The sequence below is a fragment of the Mchenga conophoros genome, linkage group LG3 (assembly GCF_057382185.1).
Source record: "Mchenga conophoros isolate Kocher_MC1m ecotype Shallow Benthic linkage group LG3, M_conophoros_male_GT1.1, whole genome shotgun sequence".
Classification (NCBI taxonomy): domain Eukaryota; kingdom Metazoa; phylum Chordata; class Actinopteri; order Cichliformes; family Cichlidae; genus Mchenga; species Mchenga conophoros.
In genome coordinates this window covers 83,164,117-83,170,555 of record NC_140528.1, presented here as the reverse complement: position 1 = coordinate 83,170,555, position 6,439 = coordinate 83,164,117, and positions in this window count along the sequence as shown.

Below are 6,439 nucleotides of genomic sequence, written 5' to 3'. Positions count from 1 at the left end.
GTCTGTCTGTGGGGTGTCTGTACTACTCTATATCTGTGCACAGTTAAGCTCAAATAACGGACACTTGAAATGTGGTTTGAAACACCAGAAGCATCAAAAATGAGCTGAAAGAGTCCAGCTTTGGACCAGCACACAAGTTCCCTCACAATCAGCTCATTGTTTGTATAATAGTTTTAGATTTAATGAAGGCGTGAAGCATTTCACCATCATATTATTATTAATACTGTCCAACGTACAAGCATGCACGACATCTGGTGTTTTTTAATCAGATTACATTTTCCTCTGGGATGAATAAAGTATTCTGATTCTCAAATCATTGTTTCCAGTTTTTCTCGTAACGTTGGCCGTTCAACAGCTCAATTCAGGGCTGAAAAACACATTTAATCTCAACCAAATCAAATTTACACCTTGTACCTCTGTTTCTTTTCTTTATTAGGATGTGTTATGATTGAAACCTCTCCCACTAATTATAGTTTTGAATATTGAATCATACAAACAGGAGACACGGTCAGTCATTTGAAAGTTATCAGAGTTGTGAATATTAACGTTTAGTAAATAATCTCCTGGGTGGTCATGAAGAGTTCAATGAATGTATAAAGTAAAACATATTCAGTATAAGTACCGTGTTGTTCTTTTGGTCGCTGCTCAAAACCCGTGAGCACAGGTCAGGGTCGGGACGTCGCTCGAGAGCTTCCACTCAACTGCCCATCTCCAGTTCCGCTTTGTCATAAACCAAACCCAGATGTTTATGTCCTACAATAAATATAAATATACTGATATTTTAATGATTTTAATCATTTCAAACACAGTGGGAAGTAAGTATATCATTAGGATTGTCTAAATCAGGGCTCTCAAACTCGTGGCCCGGGGTCCACTTGTGGCCCACGTCACCCCCTGCTTGCACATTGACCTGAAGAAATCGAATGCAATTTGTCTCTGAAGTAGAGCTGGGCGATAGAACGATAACGATATGTATCGCGATATAACTTTTACTCGATAGAGAAATTAAGCTATCGCGATAGACTTCGCCGCTCTTGTCCTCAAAAAAAAAAAAAAAAAAAAAGGTCAGCCAATCCAAATTAAGTAGCGCAGAGCCGAACCAATCACAGCCGCAGCGTCACGTCGCGTGACTTGTTACGTACAGCACAAGTGCCAAGCCGCACGTGTGTTTGTTTGGGAAGCAGCCAGCGGGTAATGGAGGAAATGAGTGTGCCGACTAGAAAAATCAACCGAGCGTGACCGAAGAGAAAACAGATGATGGTTGCAATGCCGGAGAGATTGTCGAACGGAAGAGCCATAGGAGTTCCGTAGTGTGAAGGTATTTCGGCTATTTCGGCTATTTCAAGTCTGACAAAAACAGAGTAGCGTGCACTGTAAATTGTGCCAAAAGTCTGGAAATACAATAAACTGGTGCATGCGTCACACTGTGCGCCACGTTATTGTTTCGGTGAAATGAATTTCTACAATACTGTTACTGTTAATTCTACTCTCTGCAGTGTTTAAATGCTTACATATACACACAGTTACTGTCCCTCCACACATACGACTCGGTTCTGCTTCTATGCCCCAGCTTTGTTTACTTTTTCCCACCCAGGCTTCTAGACTTCTGATTGGCCAACATTTCTGCACGGTTAGGAATCTAGCGCCTCCTGCTGCTTTGGCATGTTCATAGCAGCGTTTTCCTTCATTTCTGCCTTTATGTGTGGACGGGATTATTTTTTAAAACGAAAACGGAAAATCTCCGTTTTCACAAATACCCGTGTACGTGTGGACGTAGCCTCAGTCTCTGACTGGAAGCGCTAATTCGTCATTCGGCTTTTGTCAGACTAAAGTAACTGTTAAAACTGTTTGAAAAGCTCAGCTATACAACAAGGAGAGATTGAGAATTTCCTTTTAGTTCTCAGTTTATTTGATATTGACAAAAGTTAGTCAGTTTTGTCTGTTCTTCTGTAAAACAAACTAAGATTTATTTTTAGAATTAATATTTTGTTTCTAAGTGGAATTGACAATTTAGTAGTCTGTTTCGTTTGTTCTATTTTGAAACTTAAACGCTTTAGCGGCTGCCTTTTGTGTAGTTTGCAATATTTGCCTTTATTTATCTGAAAAGGTCTCATGTTCCTTAAGTACATCTACCCTGTTGAACTTATTATGGGAAATAAATATTTAAAAACAAGCTGCTGATTATTTCACATTTTACTTGTGAGCAACGGCACATTTAAATCTTACAAATATAGTTATTTGGCTTATATCGTGATAGATATCGTTATCGCCTGAAATGAAAAAAACATATCGTGATATGAAAAAATCTCATATCGCCCAGCTCTACTCTGAAGTGACTTTTTTGTTTGAGGATTTGTTTGTTGTTGAGCGCAATGTTCAAATAAGTTCTTTAAAAAGTGGTTTAATATGAAGGTGACAGAGATATGCTGAGGGATCGGCTGTGTTAGTTCAGTGACAGAGTCACAAACTAATGTCAACACTTATGTCTGTGGTTTGATTTGGTTAAATATGAACACAATGGCAGCAGCAGTGCTGCCACGTCTGACCAGAGACGGCCAATATGTTTATTTGGTGGTTCAAAGGCTTCAGTTAGTTAACAGGGAGGAAAAAGATCGCGTTCACTTTTGCAGCTTTGTCTTCTTATACAATATTTGGAAACAAAACAAAACATTTTTGGAAATATTTGTGGGTGTTTTCTTGTTAGTTTTTGTTTTGTACTACATGAACACTAAAGTGGCCGTCACATGAGTAGACCGGGCCAGCAGTGGCCCACAGCTCATTTAATGTGACACCCCCGGTCTAATGATTGGTAGAAACTGCTTCTTTCGCCTGTCATAGTGAAATACGGCTCTAAAGGCATCACTGCTCACGCTCAGTCAGTTGATGACGACGGCTAATCCTAAAGGGTGTCAACACGGTTTGTGACACGTGACGAGACCACCGACCTCGTCAAACACAAACAAAAGTAAATCATTACACAGATTATGATGATGAGGTGAACTGAGGAGGAGACGGTGGAGTCCTTTGGTGCCACAGACGCCGAAACGTGGAGCTGTTGGTGACGAGCAGCACTGCTGCTGTAGGTTTAGGTTTTCATGTCTGTGGTTAAACAAAGGGAATTCACTGCATGCTTAAAACCATTGCTGATGTCTTGGAATTCATTATGAAGGTGTAGTTGAAATACAACTACTTTTGATTTTCCAATAGATGGTTCTTAAGCTGGTCTTTGACCCCGAGTGAGCACTCTGCGCTTCTCTGGGGTTTAAAAAAAACAAAAAAATCAAATATCTTCACTTATCCTGATAAATAATCTGCTCTGTGTTATTATATAAACTGTGTATGCTACACTGTAACCACACCAGTCCTTTTGGATACTTTAAATGTCTTTATAGAATTATTGTGGTATTTGTTGCCTTCTCTGCTGCCCTCTGGGCACCATCGTTTTTAATGTCAGTGACAGTTTTGCCACAAACTGATTGCAGCTTCTACCTCATAAAATTGCCGGATATTATTCATAAGAGATGGTTGACAATATGTGTTGCACATTATAGCCCAACAGTTCATTTCTAGCTGTTTAAATACCAACAATCATTTTTTGGCAAATACTGGAAATCGTTTCTTGGCCTCAGACTTTCAGGTGCTGATTCTCATTCTGCAAATCACTCCAACGACCTGTTGTTGTGATTTGACTCTATGTAAATGCAAATCAGTCAAACGTGTCTGTGAACTCTGACAAAGCATTTCTGTCCTACAGGGGGAGTCTTTTTTTCCTGTATACTGATCTGGATCATAAGCTGTAGATTCAGATTGAACCCACCTGTACACCTGTGCTGTTCACTGAGTTTAAGGCACTGAAGCATGACACTAGAGCCAGACTGATGCCAGGATTGAATTTTACAGTAGTGGGTCTCGGACAAGTTCAAATCTCAGGTTGAGGTCAGAGTTCAAATTTTCTAAAAATCTTGCGAACACGATAACTTCAGAAGGAAATCAGAGTATTTTCAAATTCATCCCACAGGTGCATCTACCAGCTGCCAGTATTGTATTATATGCAAACGCAGCACATCGTTTCCTTTACGAAAAGCTGCTGACTTGCATTTCTTTGGGTCGTACGGTTACATTGTAACCTTGGTTCTCTGAGTGAGAACCATATGACAGAGAACGTCACTTTCCTTCGGAGAATATTTGTCTTCAATAAACTCCACTTGTTCCAACTGTTTGCCTCCACACAAGAGCTGATTTTCAAACGTTTCATTCAAGTTTTACAACTATGTGGCTGTTATTCGGTTATGCAATAGCTGGAAGGGGGATGTTCAATATGTGTGTAACTATCAACACTTCATGGTTGTAGCGTGGGGCCCGGTCTAAAATTAGAAATTATAATCCTCTCCTCACCCAAACACCATAACAGACAGCAGGCTCTCATGTCCAGTCTTATTACTTTAGGGCCTCACATTAAATGAGCTGTGGCCTCCTTTAGTGTTCAAGTCGTACAAAACAAACTCAAAATGCGACATAAGTGTCACTGAACTAACACAGCCGATCCCTCAGCATGTTTGTGCTCATGTTGCCTTCATATTAAATCAGTTTTTGTTTTTTAAAGAACTTATTTGAACATTGCATTCAAACAAATCCTCCGTAACAAAAAAGTCACTTCGAGGGTCAAACTGCATTAGATGATGCAAGTGGGGGTGACGTGGGCCGCGAGTTTGAGACCCCTGATTTAGACATTTTATCAGGTTACATTTGAGTCCTCCTCACTCCCACAGTGGGGGCTGCTGGGAAAATGGTTAGTTTCTTTAAAGCCAGACAAAAGTGAAGAGACCTCCAAAAAGCCACAGACCTTTCAGGTGTTTTTATTCATTTCACTTTGACATCAGTACAGAGACACATATGCTTTTTGTCCTTCCCTCCACACCAGCCTTCCCAAAGCTTCACAAACTGGAACCAAAGTCAGCCAATACAGAACAGCTGATGTTAGTGAACAACACCTACATATCAGTAAAGCAGAAAGCCATTGACAAAAAACCAAAAAAATCAAAGTCAGACACACTCTGGTCAGATCGTGAGTCGAACGTAACACTCAAAAGGTGTTGTGCATCTGGAAGCTAGTTCTCTTTGTTTCATAGCAATACTGGTGGGACGACTGACAGCCTGAGGTCAGCTGGGTGAATATTAAAGGGTCAGGATGAGCTTTCCAGAGAAGTTAAATAAAAACGGGGGAATCAAAGATGCTGACAAAATAAAAGTTACAAATGTTTCCTTAAAAAGTAGCAACGGCTTCATTTTCATTAATAAGCAGATGTGAAATAGAACTAAAACATTTCGTTTTAATGTAGAAATCTAACCTCTAATAAATCTAATCTGAATGACAAGACAACTTTAAAATAAGTTTCAATATGCAACATCTTCACATTCAAATGTAGAAAGAGGGTGCATAACAACAGTATCTATGTGAGATCTAAAGTGTGATTAGCTCAAACACATGCCGTGCCCTCTGCACCCGGAGCAGCTGGACACAGGCCGGCCGGCCCGGGTCAGCAGCACGAGGGCAGCTGACCCGGGCCGGCCGGCAGGCTAACAGGGAGCTACACCTGTGGATGTCTCACTCGCCCACAGTGCGAACAAGACACCGGCACATGCAGAAGGAGTCAACACACAGAGGACATGCATGGGGAGCGGTGAGCACACGAGGCAGGGGCGGCCTCTCGCCGCCGGCCGTTGGGTACGTTCAGGAGATGAGCAGACTTGCACGACGAAGCAACACTAACACACACTATGTCTCATTTCCATCCACATATTCATCCCTTAAATTAATACGGAGATTAAGCAGTAGTGCCGACACAGGAGATCAAAAACACCATAACAACAATCACGAGTATTCATATTAAACCAAAGTCAGGATCAAGAATATGATACAGCCTATAGAAAGACTCCAGCTTACACCTGCGCTTCACGGCAGTCAAAGAAAAACAAGATGACACACAGAGCTCTGTAGTAACCCGCCCCATCTCCTCCAGCAACACTACATTCAAAACGCACTCGCCTGTTTGTACAAACCCACACCTACGCTCTAAACTCGGAGAAGATGCATCGCACGAGTGAGATTTCCCAAACAATATTAATAAGACGTTTTTAAAATGCACCAAAGCTAAAGCAACTCTGTTTAATAGACATTTAATAAAGTCGAGTTACAAACTAAAACACATGACAATGCTGGAAGATTCAAACATTTGACACTTTGTCATTTTGAAACTCAACAAAACAATCGTCTGCAAAGTTAGCCGGGACGTTAGAGTTAAGGGTTGTGGCACAGCTCCGAGTGTGTGCTGCTTAACCTAGTTCATAATCAGGGATTCATGTCTCGGGAGGCTTCTGACAGACCTCCACGTTAAACTTATGAAGCTCAAAAACACTTAACATAACTCTTACATTGCTA